Raw genomic sequence first — 25,123 nt, 5'->3', positions numbered from 1 at the left:
TTCTTGCTGTGAGGCGACAGCGCTAACCACTGCACCACCGTGTCCGAAATTATAGAATGAAATTATGCCTTTATTGTCATTGAAATTAAAATACAACGACATTAGAAGTGCTACTCCTGATTGGTGCATGTAAGTCAAAAAGAACTCATTGCACACAATAGAACACACAATATATCACACAAAAAAGACTGTCACTGGAATGCAGTGGTGTCCTTTTCTGTTTGTGTTGCTCCACTTATCTAAACTTCAACATCATCTCCACTGCTGCATCATAACCTTCTCCTCCACCATCTTAATCAGCTGTTCCACAGACACACAAACAGCAGAGACCTTCCTCTCTGCTAACCAGGTGAATTACAAACATACATTTTCTACATTTACCACCACTTTACCAGCTGCTTTCTGCTAATAGGTCTCTATTAGGAGAAAGCAGTAGACTGCCTGTAACAACATACACGGTCAAGACCTGAACCAGGTTTATACCCAGTCTGTTTGAAGTCTTTAAATCTAGAGACAATGAACTCAATGAGCTGAGTTGTCAACACTGCAGCTGTAAACACCCGCTAATAGAACCTGTTTGATCCAGAAACTCCAACAGAGTGATGAGGCACTGACCAGTCAGTCAGTCAGTCAGTCAGTCAGTCAGTCAGTCAGTCAGTCAGTCAGTACGCTTAAGTAAGTTTCATGTCTCTGTGAGATGATATAATCTATACTTGAAAGAACAATAATTAATAGCCGATTGAATAGATGGAAGTCAGTCATAATTCAGTGGTATGATCCTTTTACTAGTAGAGCCCATAAAGGGAACAAAGAGAGAATGTTAAGAAAGTTTTCATAAAATGCCATTAAAATACAAAATGATGGTGTAACAGGTGTTTCAGAGCAGACGAAGACGTTGGCACCGCTGAACGCCGCGTCAACGGTCACCGAGGGAGTGCTCAGCATCTGAACTGCACAACACCGCAAGCTCAGAGTCACATCACAACCGCCCTAACAGGCCACGTCAGAGCGGTGGTCATATCTCGATCACTTTATGAGTGGTGAGGGTTTGGTTCGTCTGATCAATTACGCCGACAGGAAATGAGAGACAGAGAAAAAGAGCTGAGCTGACAGGAAATGGTTTGAGGTTTTTCTCAGCTCTCTGTTCGTGGTACACATCTCCAACTGGAATCATTTTCTCTGTCTCCTCATTAGTTTATGTCCATTTGTCAAAAACACTTTAATTAATCTCACCCTCTCTACCCCCCTCATCCAGACCTTATTCTTTATATATTCTTATACATATTAGTTCTGATCTAAAAACATTGCATCTCCATTTCGACTTAAACTTATCATTATAATCGGCAAACGACTACGTATACGTATTTGAAAGTTGTGTACTGTTACTAACTATGAAAAAATCTTTCCACATTTGCGCAACATACAACCAAAAAGAGGATGTTTGACCAAAGACGATAAAGCACGGAACATCCAGTGTTCTTTGAACAAGATAAATCACAGAAACTATACAGGAGTAGTAACACATCAAAGCATCATGAACGAGTCTAATAATTTAGATCAAGCATGTCTTGTACAGTGATTCTTCGTATTAATATTTATTTACAGAGAGTTATATAGAGTTAAAGCTTTGGTTTACACCAGTTTTATTTGGCTTTTTAAGGAAAAGTTAATAAATTATTCAGAATACACTTCATGCTTTGGCTTGATTATGTACAAAGCTTAAAGCAAAGAAAAATTCAGAAATACTCAAAAAAGAATCTGTTATGTTACAGAAAGAAAAGAAAAACTTCCAGACTGCCTTTTTTTTTTTTTTTTTTTTTTTAAAGCTTTAAGATGTTCAAGTGAGTCAAGTGAGCCTCACAAGATCCAACAGCCGGCCTTGCTCTCAACAACAGCTATGAGGACAATCTCCCACTGACAGAGGAAATCATAACACACATCATTATTCTTAATAATTCCAGATTTTTATGGTGTTTGTTTGTATGAGCATATTGTTTTCATGTTGTCCATCCGTCCCATTCTTGTGAATACAAAATCACAGTAACGTCTTTATGTAATTTCTTCAAATTTGGCAAAAAACATTCACTTGAACTCAAGCATGAACTTCTTAGATTTCTGAGATTTTAGATTTGGTCAAATGTCATGGTGACCTCACGTTCTTGTGAATGCAATATATCAGAAACACCCAGAGGGATTTTCATCACTTCTCTCACACTGTGACCTCACAAAACACTTTTTGGCCACAACTCAAACATGTATTCACTAATTATGACACAGTTTAACTCAAATGTCTATAAGGATAAAATGAAGCGCTGACATTTTATATCCAAAAAGTCAAAGGTCAGTTGTCGACTGTGACCATATTTCCTGATACTTAGTTGGTTGCAGGAGGGATACATCTGGGAGGCAGTTGTGTAAAATTCCCACTGCAATATATTGGGTGCTGCACCACACCTTGTTGTACCGACAGGCTTCTAGTGACACATTATGTACATGAGCTTCAAAACAGTCTTCCTATTCAAAACCAGAGCTCTTTTACATGTTCAGAGGATGCATGAAACAACATTAAAGACCTATTGATGAATAAGACGGTTAATGATGAAGGTTTATTATTTACACATAACGTGTGCAGGTACTTTTCCTTCTCTGCAGCAGTGAGCACTGAACAAGCCGCTGGAGCGGTTTAACCAGTAATTACTAGTCCGGTGAGGCGAACGTAAGGTCGGTGGACCGTTAGAAATGTTCTGAGAACAAGTTTCTAACTGACTGCAATGAGAGGCACACTTTCCAATCAAAACATCATTAAACAAAGACGTACTGTTCTGTTTCATTTCTCCCTGACCCTGACACGGTGTCGTTTTCTAACAACTAAACAAGATTCTTCAACCAGAGAGTGCTCAAATGAAACAAAGGAGCTTGATTATTTCAATGTATTTCTAAAAAAGATAAGATCAGAGTTTAAACTGCATTAATCTCATTGAAAAATGTGGAAATGTATTAAATTAGGTTATTTTATGGTGCAACAGTTTATGTTTTTTTGGCTAACAGAAATAAGAATTACATAAAGTATTAGGATTGAATTAACATTAAATAAACCTTGGGGCACCACCTTTTAAAAGGGAAAGGATTCACTCAATTTCATAAAACGTTTGGAACCCTTATTAATAATTAACTTAATAACTACAAGCAAAATTACCATATTAATAGTTAGTAAAGGTTGAAGGACTCTTGTGCAACGTTAAATAGACCAGTAAGAATATTCAAAAGCGTTTATTTAAAAGCTAACCAAAGTAACACAATATTTAATCAAAGGAATTATAAAAACAGACAATGATAAAACTCAAAACTGCGGCTGGGACCAAATGGAGAGAGAGAGAATGCATGTTTCTTCAAAACTCCTTTTTTTCCTCTGCTGTGATTTATTTGAAGTGTTGATCCATAAGAAGATATATTTGTGGTTTTAAGAACCAAAAACATCTCAGTCGAGTTTTACATCTCCTCTCTCAGGCTTCTCTCTGGAGCTGTAGTAACAGCAGGTCAGTGAGCCAATCAGAAGAGAGGAGTCTCTGAGCCTCTCCTCTGATTGGCTTACTGTTGTCTGAGTGATCCAATAAAAATATAGCAGATTTCAGGTAAACACTCAGAGAAATCAAATCGTGTAGGGTTGGATGGTGGGTCCAGGTGGGCGGGGCTTGGGGCAAGGCTGAGAGCGGTGACTGCTTTATTGTGACATCACAATGTTCCAGAGGTCGTGACGGCTGGTTTTAATGCTCAGTTTCTGAATACTGGCTGTGTGCATTTCTCTGTGGACTGAGGCTTTGATACTTTCACAGTATTAATATAGAAGCTAGACCTGTTTTATAATCATACAACACATGGACATCTACCTTTATACTATATGGACCTATAAATGAATCCATGTAGGATAAAGGTGCCAGGATACTTGATCTCCTTGCACTTATTAAGCAGGTGTAGTACGCATTACTTACACTAAGTACTATATCTACTACTGCACTGAAGCTTTAGTGATGCAACAATAAAGCTAACTGAACACATTCAACCAAATCGATATACACTGGCAAAAGTTAAGCAGTCCTCTGCTTTGCTATTCTATTAGGCCCAGTTGACATTACCAAGTCCATGGAGGAGGAGCTGCAGGCTTGTCTGGCTCTGCAGATTCTGTGTCTCTGAGGAGGTCACTGTAGCTCCTCTGCTCTCCTTACAGAGTTAGCCGTTCAATGCTAACTCTGTTTTATGGTTCCTGTTGCTTGTAAAATCAGCTGCAGACTTTGTGTCATAGCCACGGGTGCTATATCAAACTTATTCACTGTTGGTTAATCAGAGGCAGGCTCTTGTGTTGCTGTTCAGTGCAGAAGCTCATGCTGCAGGAGAGAGAGCTGTTATTGTTGTTGTTGCCCCTGAGAAGCACAGGGGTTTGTTGACATGGTGACATCACGGGTCCTTGGCTGTTGGGTCCATGAGCAGAGTTCAGGTATAGGTGTGAAATTCTGAATTCTGGGAAGCTGAGTTCAGTTTAAATCACACAATGAATTAATTTATCTCCACATTTGTCCAATTTACATTTGGCAATTTCCCAGTGGTTACTCAGAGTTCCTGATGATGTGATTTCAAGTGTGTCACTCAGCATAAATCTACTCCAACTTGAATCAGCACTAATACAAGCACAGCAGAAAGCGGCTCAATTTAATAATTACATACGTTTAGTTTCATGAGAAGGACACAATCAATTTGAGGTTTCTCAACCTCTAAAAGTAGGTGAATGCTGTTCCCTGCTATTTAATTCAATTTAATATTCAAATATCAATCTAGCAAATAAGACATTAACATTTTTCATGGTTTGCTGTGGCAGACACTTTTTGTTAGTTTTGTTTGGATTTTTCTCACTTCCTGTTTTATTTTGTAATTTGGTTTCCTTGCGTGTCAATGTTTTTGCTTCCTGTCTTGGTCCTGTGTCTGTGGTGATTGTCTGCCCCACCCTAATGTGTTTCACCTGTGTTCAATCACCCTCGCCTCCCTTGTCTATATAGTCTTTGTGCTCCCCTTTGTCTGGGTCGGTTTGTCATTGTTGTCTCATTGTTGTCTCTGGTTTTGTCCTTAGCCTGTTCGTGTCTGTTTATCTCTGGGTTTGTCATCATCTGGTCGCGTTGCCTGTTCATGTCTGGTTCGTCCCCAAGCTGTTCACGTCCGGTTTGTCCTTAGTCTGTTCATGTTGCCTGTTGTATTTAGAATCCTGATAGTTTAGACTCTAATCACTGTTTTCTATAAGGAGGAGTGTGTCTCAATGTTAGGTTTACATGAACTGAATACTTACGTGGTGGAAAATAATTCATTGTCATAAGGAACAGTTAAAACTCACATTACTGTATTTACTAAATTGAACTACTATTTAAACTACATTTACTATTTACTATTACTTAATTACTTAACTATTATGCTGCTACTATTATAATATATTCATGTTACACGTCATTGTATTTAGGATAATAATAATAATAATAATACAATATACTGCTGTATTGTTGTTATATATTGTTGTTTTACTACATCTCACTATACTATACTATATTACACTTTTATCCCATATTACACTGTCCTATATGTTTACTATTTTTTGATACCATTGCCTGTCATCGTTTATATGTTATCCTACTTTAACACTTGAATTTCCTCTATGGGATCAATAAAGTTGTGTCTCATCCTCATTATGATATGACTGATTACCATCACTGAGTGTCTCACCATCTTCATCATCATCTTATTTCATTTATTTCATTTATTTTACTCACTAGCTTTAGTGATTCCATATGACAATGAATTATTTTCCACCATGTCAGTAATTCAGTTCATCTAACCCTAACATTGATACATATTCCTCCTTATAGAAAAAGTGATTATAGATATTGAGAAAAGTGATTAAAGCCTAAACTATTACAAATATTAGAAAGTATAGTCAATTTTTTTTTTATTTCTTTTTTTATTCCACATAGATCATAAAATCTTGAATATAAAAACAACTCATTGATATCAGTTGAGAAATATAAATGTTATAGAGCTTTTTATCCAGAAAAACTGCAGCGCCTCCATTTATTCCCATTTGTGCGCGGGGCAGCTTTGCCCGGTCCAATATGGAGGTAACGTTTATATATTGAAGCAATGGGCTGAAGCAACCAATGCAGCATTTATGTATATATGTCTATGCCCACAATAGTTCAATGCTAACTGCCATTTAGGACGCTAGCTCGGTTGCTAACCAGGCAAAAGGTGACATAGTGGATTTTGGACTCCCTGGCGCACCCTTCACTTTAATGTCAGCACTGTCTGATTTTCAATTGGTCAATGGCAAGTTGTTTGCGTGTCAGAGTTCCCAACCTTTACGCTAAAGTTTATTTTGATTGAATTCACCACTGTGAGTGAATCTACTGATTTCAACAGTTCAGCTGAGAGGCGTAATGTTAATGCTAGTCTTATTTGATCAACATGTAGATTATGCAACTGGATAGTAAAAAGGACAAATTGAAAACAATGAAAAAGGGATAAAGGAAGGAATAAAAATCGAATTTTAGAATGAGGGAGTCATGTCCTTACTGTGCCCAGTGGTAATTTTGTCCTTGCATTCCTTGGGTAAATGTAATTAGGAAGTTCCAATCTTAACTGTGTTTAACAGGGAATTGAACTTGTTTCTACAAAAAATATTGGCACATGCTTCAATACTTCCCTAGGAATCCCAGACTTGTGCAGAAATTAATCAGCCCTTTCGGGAATTCATGGACAATTTACTTGTGTAATGTGGAAGGCCTCGCCCAGACTGGCTACGTCAAAGAGACTACCGGTCCCTTTGGCAGGTTTTGCATGGAAGAACTAAAGGCTATGATGGGCTGTGAAGGAGAGTGGCCAAGACAACATGTGATGCACGGGAAAACACCTTTCACAAAGGTACAGGACCTGCGTTAGTCGCACGTTTAATGTGTCCCTTTTGATGAAGAGAGGCATCTTGGTCACACAGGAGTCAGTGCTGTTCGTGACAGTTTATACGGCAACCGATGACTCATACGCAGAATATTGTTTTAGTCAAACATTGTCTTGTTCCTGTTAAATCAATAATCTATCCATCCACTTTGGCTAATTCTGAAACTGAAAGAAATACTATGAATATAGTATCGCTCACAAGCCAACATCCACATGACTCATGCAGAAGCACGAGTCATGTGGATGTCAAAAATCAAAGGACAGGATGAATTGCTTTTTACATACAGCTTGTGTTTTCATGAAAGAACTCTGAGACTCTGATGTCCATACAACATCAACGTCAGAGCACAAAGGCTTCCTCTAGGACTAATGCACAGAACACGTTGCCTTGACACCTGATATTTCACTCAACTGTAGGAATCTCTTGCAGGCTTGCTGCACAACCTCCACATAATACTGTAGATCTTAGACGGAGAGCTGTGCCTTCATTAAATCAATATGTTCTTTGTTTAAACAACACATGCAGCTACAGTTCTTGTAATGACTACAGGTGAAAATGTATCTGGTTGCAGCTTTAATTTATGGATTGTTCCATAACGGTTTGCTCATAATATGAACAAATAAATGTAGCAAACCTGCCCATGGTGCAGATTCTGACCTTTTAAAAGGTTATTTAATTCTTAAAAAGTACAAGCAGGGGCTATAAATCTGTAAATATTGTAAAAATCAGGTTTGTGTGACAGATATTTACCACAAACTGTAGGAGGGGAGGTTGCCTTTTACATGTCTATGTCCAGGGGCTCATTGTATCATAATCTGTCATGGTATGGCTGCAGGATACTTGGGGTTACAAACAGCAGCTATTCAATGATAACATGTCATAATTGATTATCTAAAGCTTTCATTTATTACACTGAATAAACAGCAACTGTGTCTATAATCTTCATTCCATTTGGTTCATCTGTGTTCAGCTTAGCTTTCTCTGCTAAGGTCTTTAGCAGACAATCTTCTCCACACCCCAGGTTTCAAGGTAGAGGCCAATCTGCATTCACAGAATGACTTGTCGTCATATAGTCCAGATTCTCGCTGTGAATAGCAGCCTACTGTTCTGGAGCACATGTAGTTTGGCTGACATATACCAGACCACAGGGACATTTCAATATGTAAATGATGCGAGTCCTATTCTAGTTGATGAATGACTGTGTTTTGAATTTCTTCCCTGTGCACAAACTCTTTTGCATCAATTCTTGCACCCACACATGGAATCAAGAGATTAGTTGCTACACCTCAGTGAAAGCTTTTACTATTACTGTGGCCTCCAGATCTCATATTTCTAGATGGTGAACCATGTTGAGCTTTGACAAACACATGGAGACTTCTTCACCTTTCAACACACAAATTACTCAACACACAAACTAAAATGAATTATACCTACACTGCATCAATTTTCTGATTTTACAAATCAAAACGTATTCACTCTGAATATTACATGACATAAAACATCTACCTACAGTGGCTTTACTATAAAAATTCAAGCAGCTTTAAAATATAATATTAAGATGTTTTAATCCATAATGACAGTGAAACAAAACTGCCATTTTAGCTTTCTTAAATAAGATTGTTAAAGGTAGAGATGATAAAGAGGACAGGTAAAGGCAGGAACATGCAACAGAGGTCTGCTGAAATGGATTCAGACAGCATCATCACATGGTACTGGATCCAACTCAGTCCACTAATCCACAAGACAGAGTGAGCAGCATCCAGCACCTGGACATTTAAGCCTTGATCCCAGGACTATCTCTGTAGCCACCAGGCCATTCCGCTGGGCTCCATCTTCACAAAATTTCAATATAATAAATATATAATAGATAATAAATTAGTGGCTTTAAGTCCTGCAATTTAATGTTCTGTCACTGTTCTCATCAACTTTGTTTCCAGCAGTGGCTAGTTTTAGCAAAAATCTCACTATCAGCTGAGCAGCAAACAGCAGACAGACTCAGTCAGAGAGCAGCTGGTCAACATAGTGGAGCATTTGGCAGCTAAAGAGGAGCTGGTGGAGACCAAACACAGAGCTAAAAGTGAGGAAATAAAGCAACAATCCCAGGAATGAGTGATTTACAGTGATTTTAGAACAGCTAAGGGGGCTTTAGGCAACTTCACTATTTCAACTTAAAATGTGATGATACGTCAGGGTTGTGTTCACTACTTGTTTCTACTGCCCCCAAGTGGCCAAAAAATATTCTATAAACCTTGTGTTTTAGAGGATTTGTTCTTGCCAGAGCACAATGACCTCATGTAGAGTTGTTTTCGCTTTTTACATTTCACTATCACTTGCATGCATACAGTGTCTGTGGACGGAGGGGTCAAGGGCAGACTAACTGTCGTAAACTAAAGGACAGTGAATGCAACACCTGTAAAAGAGAAAGGAAAGCCATTGTAAAACATGCTCAGCGTCCTGTTCCCTCCCTTTACTCTCTCTCGCTGTCTCCCGTGAAGGCATGTTTACATTCGGCACAGGAGAAAACAGAGTGACAATAAAAGGTTTATTAGGATATGGCTCCTGCAAGCTTCACCACCAACTGACCCCACCTCTCCTGCAGTTGCCATGGAAACGTGACATAAGAAGCAGTTCTTTTGACTGAGTCATTGAGTCACAGAGTAAACCTGTGGATGCAGGCCAGTCATAAGAGGCATCTGACTAATAACAATAACCCAGTTTCACTTCTATTCCATTTTTTAGTCATTGCTTTTCTTCAACCCCCCCCCCCCCCCCCATGCCATCCTGACTCTGTGTCAGCATGACTCCGGTGAAATGGTCCCAGCAGCAGGTTACAACAGCTCACAGGTCACTGCCACCGCTACCTCTGCAATGAGGAAGTGAGACCAAAATAAACAGCTTTCAGTCACACATCGACTGGGACACATGAAATGTCCCACCAGGAAAAAAGCTGTTCAACCTTTTATCATTTTTACAGGTTGACTTTTAGCTGAATTTCATTTTATTCTACATCTCAATCAGATTCAATCAGCAGAAACAGTTAGTACAGGTACTTGATCCTGAGCTAAATGCTGTGACACCATGCTGAGCAATAGTGAGAGCAAACTCTTCCTTTGCAAGTGCCGTCCAAAATGACTCATGCTTTACTACCTTGATAAGTTCCATTTGCAAAAGAGGAATGTGTTATTTCCTCTTTCAGATGTTTTAGCTTTCACTTTAGTAATCAGCTATTGATCAGTGAAAAAAAACAAACAAATTCAATATTTTTTTACAATGTCCACTTCTGTTGTATTTCTGTGTATTTCTTTTGGGACTAACACAATGCATGAAATCCACAGTTTCTTATTTTCAACAATTGTTTTTACTTATACCCTTTAATGAAACCGCTCCTACACATGGCTAGTTGTGAGATACAGGCCAAGATCAGGATGGTAACAGCCGAGGGTTCATACAACGTTTTAAAGAAGCTACACAACCTCATCGTAAGGTATAACTTCATTTTATTTCATGGTGATACAACATCTCCTCCAACCAGAACAGCCACACAGGTTGTTTTCTTCAACCCTCTGATACAACGCATAGGAGTGTCTGCTGAAATAGCACCTCTACGGCGTCAGGTGTACTGGGCCTTGGTTGTCATGGTTACAATAATAAACACGTTGACTTTATCGAAAGTGGCGTACCTAACTTTGTCCCCATGGTTACTATAATAACGGTCATGGCTTGGTTAGGTTTAGAAAGAGATTGTGATTTGTGTTAAAATAAGTACCACACAGGCCTAACCCTAACCCAAACATATTTTAGCCACGTTCAGTGAACACACCCCTCTGGGAGCAGAGTGTTTATGTATTGTTTAAATTCCTTCCTCATGAATATGAAATGAGCTGAATTTGGGAGGCTACACGGCGTGGGATCGCTCCTTCACATGCCTCTAATTGAAATGAACAGCAGCTTGGCCTCCCCTGCTGAAGCCTGCCTAATGCCATTAGAGCCAGGTTCAGTGTGTGTGTGTGTGTGTGTGTGTGTGTCTGTGTGTGTGTGTGTGTCTGTGTGTGTCTGTGTGTGCAGTTGGTTGACACTCCCACACACATCCACCTCACTGTTGAATCATAAAATATTTCCCAATTCACACCTCCAACAGCAGCAAGGACACGTATTGAATGAAACAGTGCACACACAGAGAGATAAACTCAACCTGTGTAGGAGAAGCTGTAAAAATGTTAAACATCAGCAGCTTGGAGTGACAACACATTACCCATCATCCATCACTCATATAACACCTCGCTGGACTGTCAGAAGCCATGAGGAGGACTAGTTGTTTGTTCCTTGCACATTGTTCCCATCTAGTGGAAATGAAACACACTACAAGGTAAATGGAGAGCGCACACACACACACACACCTACACACACACACGCATTATCAATAATGGACTCGCATGAGCCTGACGCCCTGTCAGACCTGAGAGCTGCATGTTTCCTGTGTTTGTTTCCTGAACCCAGGGGCAGCCACAGGGACACACATGCACACACCAAAAGCGCTGCTGTTAGGTAAGGAATAGATATGTGTTGCCGTGGAAACTGGGAAGAACATGATAGGAAACTATAGCAGCTTTAATGTTTTGATTCATTCTCACTGGTCTCATCAACCTCATTTGTAGCTGCAGCAGACGACAGCAGTTTTCCAGCAGCAAACAGCAGACACACACCTTTACACAAACAGTGACACACACAGTGACACACACACAGTGACACACAATGTTACACACACAGTTACACACACAGCCAGAGAGCAGCTGGTGAACACAGTGGAGCATAGCAGCTAAAGAGGAGCTGGTGGAGACCAAACACAGAGCTAAAAGGGAGGGAACACTGGACACTAACAACACTCCATAAATCATTGAGACTAAAAAATGAGCCCATTGCTAGGTGACATGTGGTGGTCGTAGTAATTATGACAGAAGCAAAGAGAAAGGTGCAATGACGTAGAATAAAGACAGACAAAGTCCATGTCAGGAGGAGGTTGTGATGGATGGATGAATATGACACAGGAAAGTGCTCGATTCCCATGGGATACTATTTGTTTATATTGTAACCATGACAACAAAACCTGTCTAATAGATAGATAGATAGATAGATAGACACTTTATTTATCCCCTTGGGGAAATACATGTGTCCATTAGCTCATTGTTATGAGTTGTTATTGACTATAATAATAATAATAATAATAATAATAATATATATATTCTTCTTCTTATTATTATTATTATCAGTAGTATAATGATAATAATAATAATAATTATTATTATTATAACAATAATAATAATAATAATATAATATATAGTATATAATATATATATAATATAATATAATATATATTATTATTATTATTATTATTATTATTATTATTATTATTATAAAGCGGTTATTTATAAATAAATAATAATAACTAAATGAGTCCACTTCCTTTGGCTGAGGTGTTGTATAGCCTGATGGCAGTGGGAACAAAGGATCTCCTGAACCTCTCTGTTCTGCAGCGCAGTGAGATGAGACGTTTGCTGCAGCTGTAGCTGCTTCTCTGAAAGAAGAACTTGTTTTTAATCCAAATCATAATCTTTTCCTCAACCTAACCAAGCCATGACTGTTATTATAGTAACCATGGCAACAAAAGTAGGTACACTGCTGTTGGTACAGAGGGTTGATGGTTGTTCAGGTTGGAGACTGGTTGGAATCATCATGTTGCTCTGTAGCTGCTGTAACATCAGCCATAAACCTCTTATGAGGTGATAATACTGTATGTCGATGTTGTGTTTTCTGGTTCTTCCCAAGCAACCAGAAGCATGTGACCAATAAACATGTAACCTGCTGTATGTAGTGAGCAGGATAACTCACCTTGTTAATGCTCTCAGGTGGATAAACTCTTTAATGGTTACAATGTTTCTAAACTACCTCAAACATAGCTACAGCTTTTCTGTAATGCAAGTTCAATATATCTATAATGAGCCGAGATCAGCTATAAAACTGGTCCTTCTGCGGAGGTCAGGGACCTTAGTCACACATTTGAGGACCTGAGACTTAACCAACAGTGATAAAAGACTCGACTTGACTTTGATTTGGTCTTCATGACTTGAGACTTCACTTAGAGTAGAGAAGATGACTCCAAAGGACTTGACTTTGTAAAATTAATTATTTGCATTTTTCTGGACTCATTGTTACAATATGTCAGATTTATATTTATTTTATTTTTGTTTATATTTACGCTAAAACTAAACTTTTTATGACCACTTACTGTAACTGATAATATGATGCAACAATGCTGGATTTTTTTGATACCAATAGAAAAAAAAAATTAATATCATATTTATTTGTTTAAAATAAATACTAGACATAAACAAATACTGATCGTGATGATCTCTTGAAGTTGGTAAATATGTTTGTGACTCAGATATTTGCTCATGTATCTGTATAAACTGAAACTGACTGTTACTGCAGCCACTCCGGTGCATCAGTGAAATAGGAAATGCCTTTCATTAAGTAAGCCTGTTTATGTGTGTGCGTGTGTGTGTGTGTGTGTGTGTGTGTGTGTGTGTGTGTGTGGCATAATTTAGTGAGTGTGTTTGTGTGTGTGTTTGTGTTTGTGTGTGTGTGGCATAATTTAGTGAGTGTGTGTGAGTGTACGGCACTGTGAACAAAGTTGGTCTCTGTTCCTGTGTGTCTGCTTCTCTGGCGCAGTGACAATGCTTTGAGTCGGTGTGTGTGAGTGTTTCGTTACAAAACGCTTTGTTATTGCACAACGGTCCACAGACGACTACATTCTCAGAATCATGGGTAACATTTTAGTTTTGGACAAAGAACAAAAAAACACAGAAAGAATAAAAAAGAGCTGGTCTGTCCTGTAACAGCGGCAGCTCTGGCTCTTTTCTGCCGTTGTGTAGGAAAGGGCAGCAGAAAGTGGTGCTCTGCTGTTTCATCAGGGAGAGGCAGGGGAAAGGCTATAAACGGCAAGTGTTCCAGGTCCATTTTCAACAATCTAGGCCAGTCACTGTGACGCAAACGCCAGCGAGGAAGAGGGGAGCTGTTGCATTGCTCATCGACATGTACAAGTGGATGTGGTTGACGAGGGATGAAAGATGTTTGTGTGTAAAACACACTACAACGTCGGCAGCATCACCGCCACATCAAGAAGCTTTCTGAGAAACAAAGTATTCTGTGTGCTGTTTTTGTGAATTCACAGGAACCGAGATCTGGTGTTATCCCCACGTAACCCTGGAACTTCCTCTTGCAGAGTGAACTGGTATGGCCGGTCTATTTGGTTCCAGTTACTCGGGAAACTGGTGCTGTGGAGAGATCCCACCCCTCCCATCCACATGCCGGACAAAGACGGATACAGACTGAAGAAACTCTCCCACAAACAGAGAAGAAGAAATCCTAAAGCAAACACAGCCCTGTCAGTAGCAGTGGCAGGATTGTTGGGTTTGTCTGCTTTTTGTCCCCTCCTCATCACTCTGGCCTCACAACTCTTCCTCTGACCTTCCTCACCTCCTCAGCCCATCCCCCCACCTCTCACTCCCCTCAGGACTACCATCCCTTCTGTTGCCTTGGGGATGTATCTCACTGTAGAGACTTGCAGAGTGATGGCTGTGAGAGAGTGTGAAGGGAAGAGGAGGAGGAGTAGGTGGTGGCGAGAGTATGCCAGGCGGTGAAGAGACTGAGCTGCTGTGACACTGGCGACCAGGTTGAACTTCCTGCGGCCTCCGTGACCTCAGATAAAAGCTGGACGTCAGCCCTCAGCCACGGGGAAAAAAAAACCCTTCCACTGACCTTTAGTGCTGGTTTAGTGGTTCAGTGGTTAAAGAGGTGGTCAGTGCCATCTCCGGGCCAATGGGAATGAGCACTTCCCCTTCTCAGTGGTGTGGTTTACAGTGTCATGCGCGGACGTCAAGCATCATGGGTTACATGACGCACTCTCACTCTCCCTCTCTCTCTCCCTCTCCTCCCCTCTGTGGCTGAACAGGACACTGGAGAATGGCTAACATAGCAGCACTGGTTCATGTGACACTCCCTGCTGCCTTTGGCCTACTTCTCTGAGCTGCAGCCGTCTGCACTTCCTCTGAAACTATCTCCTGTCTGATAACTCCTCTCCAGCTACCTCCTCACTCATCCAGCCGTCAGAAACCCAGCTATAGCCTCAAAAACTCTCTGACAAATAGGTCTCCATTAACTTTCTTCTTCATTTTTAATATCCACCAGCTCCCCGTCCAAATATATCCTCATCCTCTGAGGCACCCACCTTTGGGTCCATTTTTATGAATTCATGTTGAGCCACCAGGCATTCTTCAAACCCACAGATTCTCTGTGTAGCATCAAATTCATTTTCCAAGATTCTCTAAAATCAGTTGCTTTAAAGACATCATCACAACCGGTAAAACAACACTGTCTCTTGTTTTACTTCTAAAATAAGACCAGCGAAATGTTTATGTGGAAATATAGAGTCATTAAGTCATCAAACTGATTCAGTCACATCAACTAAACAGTAATATCTATCTAACAGGAGCCAAAACAAACATGTTTTCATACAAGACCAAGTAAGGCTGTAGCAACAATTAGAATGACCTCCTCATGGTTGTCTGTTGTCATAATTGTTGTGTGAAGTGTTTTCAGTTTGTCCTTGAGTCCAAGTGGATATTTGTGCCAAATCTAAAGAAATTCCCTTGAAAAGTTCTCAAGATATCGCGTTCCCAAGGCCAAAATCACATTTTGTGAGGTCACTGTGACCTTGACCTTTGACCTTTGACCACCAAAATCTAATCAGTTCTCCCATGAGTCCAAGAGAACATCTGTGCCAAATTTGTAGAAGTTCCATCAAGACATTACTGAGATATCGTGTCCATGAGAATGGGACGGACGTACTAACAGACGGATGGACAACCTGAAAACAATATGGCTCAAGCTCTGGATGTCGCTGGCTTGGTGGAATAAAAACACCAGAGTGTGATGATCCGAATGAGAGTCTGCTCTAATTCTTATGAATCTTACATTTCATTTGTAAGAGGAAGATGAGTTATTTCTTTTTTAAATGCTGTAGTTTGATCTTTTGATTCATTTGATGACAGTGATGTATATGTCAGTAAAAAAAAATAGAGCAGCTCTTCCTCATAGAGAAATACATAGAGAGGGATATAATAGTGGGGCTGCAGGGCATCAACCTCGCATTACAAACATGAATCCACATTTCAAAGCTCAGTGGAGCAGAAACCACAGGTACTGGTCTACAGAGATGTGGAACAAAGTCATGTAGCTAGATGAGTCGTCAAGGGCATGGCTACACCAAGAGAATGGTACAGTTCTGATCACCTGACCCCTACAGGGAGGGAGTCTGCTGGCATGGTCCATTTTGTCCCCTTAGAGGGAGGATTCACTGCAGATCAATGCAAAGTTGCTCTGAGTAATCATCTTTTCTATCCTGATGGGAGTGGTTTCAGTCCAGTTGAACACCTATGGGAGATTTTGGACTAATATGTTAAGACAGCGCTCTCCAGCACCATCACTGAAACACCAAATGTGGAAAAGTCTTTTTTGCAAGAATGGTTTCATCCTCCAATAGTGTTCAGAGACTCTGAGAATCAATGGCAAGCTACAGTGAAGCTGTTCTGGTGGCCAAACACCTTACTAAGACACATCTCCAACTAACTCCCCTCCACAAACTGCCTTTAATCCAACCACTTAAAGCTCCATTTATCCTAAAGGTAGATGTCCATGTGTTGTTCGATTATAAAGCAGGTCTAGGTTCTATATTAATACTGTGAAAGTATCAAAGCGCTCAGTCCACAGAGAAATGCACACAGCCTGTATTCAGAAACTGAGCATTAAAATGAGCCGTCAGAACTTTGTGATGTCACAGCGAAAGCAGTCACTGCCCTCCAAGCCCCTCCCACCTGGACCCACCATCCAACCTAGCAGGATTTGGTTACTCTGAGTGTTTACGTAAAATCTGCTATATCTTTATCGGATCGCTCAGAAAACAGTCAGCCAATCAGAAGAGAGGCTCAGAGCCTCCTCTCACTGACCTGTTGTTACTAGAGCTCCAGAGAGAAGCCTGAGAGAGGAGATGTAAAACTACACTGAGATGGTTTTTGGTTCTTATGGATCAACACTTCAAATAAAACACAGAAGAGGAAAATATGGAGCTTTAAAATCTAAAATTTCCTGATAAGTACAATGTCTTTTTCAAGCATCTCGTCTCCAACTGACTCCCCTTATCTCTCTCTTACTACTACTACTTTACCTCTATTCCAACTGTTTGTTCCCTGACACATTTCTCCACTCCAACTACAGCATATCCTTTCATTACAAACAGATTGTGTTTATCCCTGTTCTGCGGCTCCTCTCCATTCTGCTGCTGTAAATACCTCCTGATGGCAGAGCTGTCCTGGTCATGCTCTGCAGTGTGAATGCCTTGTTCTGAACTCCAAAGTAAACAACGACAGCATGTGTGTGTGTTTTTTTTTATGTGTGTGCCAGAAGTGCAGAGTGGGAGGGGGAGGAGGGGGGGGGGGGGGGGGGGGTGAGAAAACACAACTATCAAGAGCTTGTGGTTTGTTTTGCCTACATCACATCTACAACCTAGACCATCACTTTTTCTTCTCTCCCTCTTTAGATTTCAGTTTATATCTTGCCCCCGCAGCCCATTTTCCCTCCTTATCTTATGTTTCGTTACTTTGACCAGCAGACATATGGTCATTGTTAGCAGAAAATGTTACATCTTTGTTAAAGCCAGAACGGATGTTCCTACAGCAGCTCAGCCGAATAATAGCAAACATAAAGTAAGCAAAGGAGAAATAATGTAACGTTAAGGCTCTTTCTTTCTCTTAAATATCACTATGTTAATGCCTTCTCTCTCTCTCTCTCTCTCTCTGTCTCTCCTCCCTCCCCTCCTCACTAATAAAGACACAGGCACTTTTCTCCTTCATTATCCCTGCCCTGCTGAGGTTTCATTTCACGTCCTCCCCAGGCCAGTTGTATGCCAAGCAGCCTGGTTCCAGGCCAAGACTCTCTTTGCCAACTCATCCTCCATCCTGCAGGCTTAACAATGCAATCTGCCACTCACCTCTGACCGTACCAGCCCCATTCACAGTTTTATCACAACGCCTCGAAGAAGGCATGCAGTGCACTTAAAGCCGTCACAGGTTTGTGTACTGCAGGCGGGAACAGCGACGTTATCTGCTTGTAACCCAGCAATGGAGTGGTAAATAAACAGATTATGAGCCACAATTTATATTCATGATCCCCAGAGAATCAATCCTGCTGATTTCTGTGACCCACCAAAGACACACATATTTTCACGTGTTTCCTACGTTTGACCGTATGGTACCACATGTTACAGCACGTGGTACCATGTACATGCTGTAATATGGCACAAACACTGCAGATTTTCAGTTTGAGCATAACATTTTCAACAAGTGCAGTAATGTGAGAATCTTAACGTGTTTTCACACGTTAAATTTCACATGTGGTTTTAATGGGTTTCACATGGGTATTTGTTTGGGTTTCATACGGCTATGAACGTGAATTTCACATGTAATCCCATAGGTTTCACATGGGAATTTACGTGGGAATTAACATGTTTTCACACATTAAATTTCACATGTGAAAAAAAATCACATGATTTTGCACATGTGGAATTCATGTGGTTTTAATGGGTGTAACATGGGTATTTTGCTTGGGTTTGATATGGCTATGTACATAGGTTTCACATGTAATCCCATGTAATGTGCAAAAAAAATCACATGCATATATGGTGACGTGCAAAATCATACATAAAATAAATTTGAAATTGGAGTGTTTTTTCTGTAGGGGAGTTTTCAAATCTAAATCAAACCTTTATTTACTCTGATATTTAAATAAACACATTCTTTCCCCCAGATGATACACCCTTATCATTTTGAACCTGCAGAACAAATCTGGGCACCAAAAGTGAAATAGTAGTACTTGCCCATCCCTCCGTACCACCACTGAGGTGCCCTTGAGCAAGACACTGAACCCTAACATGTGGGGTTCTGGAGCATGGACAGCACGTCAGACTGCGTCTGTACTGGGTGGGTGTGAGTGTGGTTAGGGTGTTCCTCTCGGTAAAGCTTTCCTGAATAAATAAGATTAAGATCAAAAGTTTAAACAAAGTTTAAATGTCAGTCACTTGAACATGTGACTTTTTCTAATGGGCAGCTGTGTGTGAAATCTACTGAGCACATTCACACTCCGAAGAGGATACACCCTCTATTGCCTTTACACCATCCTAAAGACAAAGGTTGACATTTTGCCCCATAAGAGTCTATGAATAGCCAAACCATAATAATATTGTTTCTTTTGGTTCTTATTGATGAAGTGAAGATTTCAACTTCTCAGGAACACCAACAGAACTTTACAGTAAGAGTCCAGCTTCAATAATATTAGTGTCAGTCTGAGAAGGTGAGTACACTCTAAACTAGTCACTGTGTACACAGATTCCCTTCACCACTCCCCTGAATGAGTGTCAGTCAGATGGCTCATTGGTTCTTCCGTGAGCTGCTTTGAGAACCATCTTCCCATGTCTTTTTTCTCATCTCTTAGGAAGTCCAGCATTTGCTGAGGAAATATTTGAGGAGTGTCGATTACCGAGGTTGTTATGAAAGTCTTTTGACAGCCAAGAAAGTTGGAGTCCGCTCCGCTCTCTGAGGGGCAGCCGACCAGAAAGATGATGAGGTCACTGTGAATAGCAACCGAGGAGGCTGGTTCAGAGCTGGAACAAGCAAAGCTCTGGACAAACAAAAGCCTGTGTCGCTACTTTTATATCGAGCGGAGGGTAAACACGTTTCGCAATCAAATGTGCACTTAGCCAACCTACGTGGACACTGACTTATTTTTGCTTCTTTTTTGCATGTGTTTACAGTGGATAAGGCAGCAGAGGACGACCACCCTGCAGTCCACAGCAGAACAAGAGAAAGTGATCACTCATTAGTTTCTTTGTTCCTGTCTCACTTTTTTTTTTAATCTGTCTGTGGTTTTCCTGCTCCTTCCTCTCCTCTCTCTCACTCTCTTTCTCTCACTCACTCTCTTTCACTCTCTCTCTGTCTCTCTCTCTCTCTCTCTATCTCTCTCTTTCTCTGCAGCAGTGTAATGTCTGCAGCTCTCACCCATCCGCTGCCTCCTGCGTCATTTCCCTTCTTGGTTAGCTGTCATGTAAACACATGCACACCCCTGCTAGCAGGCATGCTCTCACATACAAGTTTAAACACACACACGCGCACACACACACACACACACACACACACACACACACCCAGTCACATGGGAGCTGCTAATTATGACCACATAAACCCAGCGGAAATACAACTTTCACAGCTGGCTGTTTGAGCGACGCTCGCATTAAGGCACGTAGTTCACAGACAAAAACAACAACAACAACAAAAAAAAAACACACCTTTTACGTCAATTATTCAGCGAATGCTCAGCAGAGAACAAAGTCATGGGCTCGTGTCTCAGATTAGCCTCTGATGCTGCGGCTACAAATTGCAAAGATTTTTTCCTGCTGGTGAGGAGAAAGGACCCGGAGTCAGTCAGGATGGAGGGAGGAAGGTTTAGCTGCATAAATTGGAGGGAAGAAGGGAAAAATAAAATTGGTTTCAGCATCTGCCATTTACACGAGGTAGAGGAGGAGCCACAGAAAACAACACATGCTTTTTTTTTTTATGTCCGAATGAAACAGATCCATTTGTTGAGACAAGACGAGCACAAACATCTGACAGACGTCATGCACAGCCTGTGACGCAGATGGGAAAGTCTGTCTTCAGTAAGGACATGCATGCACCCACAAAAACAGACCCAGATAAACAGGAACACACACAAACAGGCAGACCATGTTATCACCGCTGGACGCCTCTGACACAGACATTTCAAGAATGTCACTAATCTCAGCTTCAAGCTCATTGGTGGAATTCTGCGCATATATGTTTGCCAAGTAATGCTCTCAAGGGCGGAAATAACAGCTTAGAGCTGTTTGCTTTAAAAGGCTGATGGATTTATTCTCGGCTAATAAGGCCAAACACAGCAGGATTAATGCTAGTTAATGGTTAATGCTGCAGGATTATTGCAAATTTCATTATCATGCAAGTGCTGGAGGACAGCAGAGCTCATGTTCTACCCTGCCCCTACTTGTCAGGGCTCATTTGTTGATTGGTTTAGCAGGAGTGAAAGACAAGTCCAAGTGGAAATACATTTAGTGGGTTTGATTAAAAACACACAAGGATGCAGAGGCAGGAGTGTGAATTCACGGGTGACACAAGCCAAGTTTCTGCAGACGCAGGAACCAGTAATAACACGATGCATTCAAGTACAGACAGTGTTATCATTTCCCTGAATGTCATTTCATGCTTGATGTAATTCACACTGACAAACACTGTTTGACTGTTACATGATGTTGATTCTAATGCTAGCAGCACAAAGATACACTCACTTTAATGCAAACCTTTCCTTTAATATTATGCAAGAAATAGTGGGGAAACTTTAAAATGACAAGAAGGTCTCATATGATGATAACAAGTAATTTCATATTTCATTAGATTCTTGACAGTATTTTGGCTCAAAGCAGCTGTGTTCATTCCAACCTGAACAACTATCAACCCTCTGATACGACCCAAAGGAGTGTCGACCGGACCTTGGTTGTCATGGTTAAAATAATAAACACTAACGACTATTCCAAGAGTGGCATACCTACCTTCATCGCCATGGTTACTATAATAACGGTCATGCCTTGGTTAGGTTTCGGAAAAAATGGTGATTGGAGTTAAAATAAGTACTTCCTCAACATTACACTGTCTTTGTTGTCATGGTTACAATATAAACAGCTACTTTCACATGGGAATCGAACACTCTCCTGTGTCATATTCCTCAGTCCACCACAATCTCCTCCTGACGTGGACTTTGTCTGTCTTTATACTACGTCACCAGACTTTCCCTTTGCTCCTGTCATAATTACTCCGACCACTAGATGTCGCCTAGCAACAAAACGTAACTCTGGGTCATAATAACCTGCTGCACAGACGACCTCCTTCTTTACAGGACGACAGTCTCGGGTTGGGGCATGGCTGAGAGCGGTGACTGGTTTGTTGTGACATCACAAAGTTACAGAAGTGCTGATAGCTCGTTTTAAAGTGAAATCTTCTTACATTAACAACGGGTGAAATAACTACGTGTAATGTGAACGATATCTCTCGTAAAAACAAACTTAAAAAGTGATCACATGACTGCAGTTCTCCTCAGCTCGTCGTTACTCTTTTCAAAAGTAAAGTTATTACTTTAGTTATTACTCCCTTCCCATAGTGATTCATTACCCTACTATAAATATAATATTTTTACCGAACTTTTATTAGTAATTTTTTACACTCCTCGTTACAGGGGGTTATTGTACTAGTTACTGTATGCATTATTAGTAACCAGTTACTGCCCAACACTGCTCATTGTTTTAGCCCACGGATGAACAGCTAACAGAAGCCACTGTCCATGACCTTCCTACCAGACTCAGTCAGAGAGCAGCTGGTCGCCACAGTGGAGTATTTAGCAGCTAAACAGGAGCTGGCGGAAACCAAACACAGAGCTAAAAGAGAGGGACCACTGGACTGAGATTCATCACGGTTCCAGAAAACATGACTCCAAATGAATGCTAATGCTGTCAGACAGCTGTTGCTAATGTTCACCATATCAATTTTTATATGAGGTGAAATAACGTCAGTGTTGTGTTTGCTGCCCCCAAGCGGCCAAAACAATCTATTTATGTAGGTTAATTAATCTAGTCAGTTAGTGTCTTCAAATGTCTTGTTATGTCCGACCATCTGTCCAAACCAACACAGATACTGACTTTCAATGTAATAAAACAGAGAGGAGCAGGACAGCTGGAACACGTTTTGCATTTCTGCTTGATAATTGGTTTTAAAGACCAAAGTAATTATCAGGACTGTTGCTCTGACAATACTGATTAACTAACTGATTGATCGACTAATAATCTCAATGGTTTAGTATGGAATAGTAAATGTTTGTGGGTTTTGTAGGTTAAATATTTCAAGTGCATATGTATCATCACCTGAGGAAGGATGAACAATAAGATCAGTGTGATTATCAAACGATTCATAAGTGCATCAAAAGCAAAAACTCTGTTCTCTTGATTCCTATAAAACTGAAGGTTGATATGAAGGTGATTAAAAGGATGTGTGGATATAAACTGCAGGTAGATGCATTAATAAGGAAAACAATAACAACAAATAGTTGACTACACTTTCCTCATAGTGTCATATTCAATAGCACATGCTGTGAATGGATATCAAAAAGAAACTCCGGGTTTAATGACTTTCCTCTACACTACACATCCTTTTCCTCCAGTTCCTCCAGTTGGCCCAGTCTGAGAGTCAGTGTCAGCCTCCACTGCTGCTGAGCGTCTCCGGAAGAGCCGCTTGCATTTAACACAGTGAATTATTTCCCCTCACTGCTTCACTGCTAGAGACCGAAACTGCAGCCAAAATTAGCTGTCAAATACACGCACAGATGTGACTGCCCTGTTATGAATCAGCAAAATATTGACTGGTGTGTGTGTGTGTGTGTGTGTGTGTGTGTGTGTGCAGCCAAGGCAGTAGGCAGGTGGGTTTCCAAACATCCCACAGAAAAACTGCTGCTTAAAGACTTCCCAGATAGCAAATTGAAACCTGTCCCAACATATGCCTGGGTCCTCGGCCCGTGTCTGGCCCATATGAGTCCACAATTGGGCAGAGTCCAGTTGTTAACCGACAGTACTGACTGACAGCCGCAAATTTTTCAGTGTGTGCGTGTCAGAACCGGTCCAGATGTGGAGGTAAATTATTAAAATCATGCTATATATGGGCCAGATTCGGGCCATGGAACCAGGTGTATACTGGGCCAAAAGAAAACAAGCATGTGAGCCAAGTATGGGTCGGATCTATTTTGCTCTCTGGGTTCAGCCTCATAAGTTCTGTTCACAGCCAGAGTTCACCGCCACAGTTCATGAACCTTTAATCCAACATTATTGCCCATGAAGTCAGGGAACTGATTCACAATTTAAATCTATACTTTATTATTAAAAATATTTTTTTGTGATAGGAATCAAATGGAATAAGTGTGTCAGACTTACTCGTCGGGACTGATCCAATGAACTTGCTGTAGATGTCACGTACAATCATAAACAGCTCCGCTTGTTCTTGTGGACGCAGCATCAGGTTGAGCTTGGTAAAGAGGGGCGGGATCTTTCCAGTGAAGGCTGGAGCGCCGCGCTGAACATCAACACACTGTCTTCAAGCTCCACAGCGAGGCCTTAATCTGACTTGTTTACTTCAACTTCAATTTTTGTGTGCGCAACAACACGTGGAATGCGGACACTGTCGAACAGAGTGCAAGAAAACGCACATGGCACATGATGGGAATCTGCCCTGCAGGAATCCTGCGGTCCCTCCGACAAACACACTTTTCCAACAGCGGCGAGACGCGAGTCCTCATTAGAATATAGCACACTACCAAGCGCGCAAACGCACCTGCGGCAGCAACACAGAGCCGATCCCACATCAGCCGAGCTGCATGAGAGAGAACTTCTCTCGCGCTGGACGACGCTCCTCTTCTGCTCCGGGACCAGGCGACATCTTCCTCCTCTTTTAAAGTGCGTGTCATAGCTGGCAGGTGCAACTGCGAATAGAGAGGTCCCGTCCGATGAAGCGCAGTGAGTCCGACTCGGCCCGCCCCGGCCAGGATCGGAATGGCTCGGCTCAGCCCCTCTGTCCCTCTCCCCGCAGGGCTGCTGCTTGTTGTTGAATGACTGCGTACGTTTTGGCCCATTCTCCATCCGCCAAGAGCTCCCCGCACTTCGGCTCTCTGCTCCTGCCCTTTCATTATATCATGTCCATGTGACACGCTCAGGCCTCTGTCAGTGGAAACTTAAAGGGACCTCCCACGTGATGGCGCTTCTGCGCGCTCACAGCGGCAAGTGCGCGTCCCGGTGAAATGAGATGCTGCGCCCCTTAATCATCAGGCCGTGAACACAGAGACTGTGCTGCCGTGTTTTTCCCAGAATGATGACGATTTTTAATGGAAGTGGTTATGATGATAGTACGG

At 41.1% G+C, this 25,123-nt stretch overlaps 1 long non-coding RNA gene across 1 annotated transcript in view; it reads right to left on the bottom strand.

The window, feature by feature from the left end:
• Positions 1–24,882, bottom strand: part of LOC147818423 (uncharacterized) — a 66,411-nt gene extending 41,529 nt beyond the window's left edge. Inside the window, exon 1 of the long non-coding RNA XR_015437978.1 lies at positions 24,153–24,882. This is a non-coding gene — a long non-coding RNA (uncharacterized LOC147818423). The remainder of the gene's footprint in view (positions 1–24,152) is intronic.
• Between the last annotated feature and the right edge of the window lie 241 nt (positions 24,883–25,123).

Source organism: Seriola lalandi, unplaced genomic scaffold, assembly GCF_002814215.2.
Source record: "Seriola lalandi dorsalis isolate HSWRI2012SDOR001 ecotype SW California unplaced genomic scaffold, Sedor1 jcf7180002054584, whole genome shotgun sequence".
NCBI classification, from domain to species: domain Eukaryota; kingdom Metazoa; phylum Chordata; class Actinopteri; order Carangiformes; family Carangidae; genus Seriola; species Seriola lalandi.
Note: the sequence above shows the minus strand (reverse complement) of the source record. Positions and strands in the feature narration are given on the sequence as shown.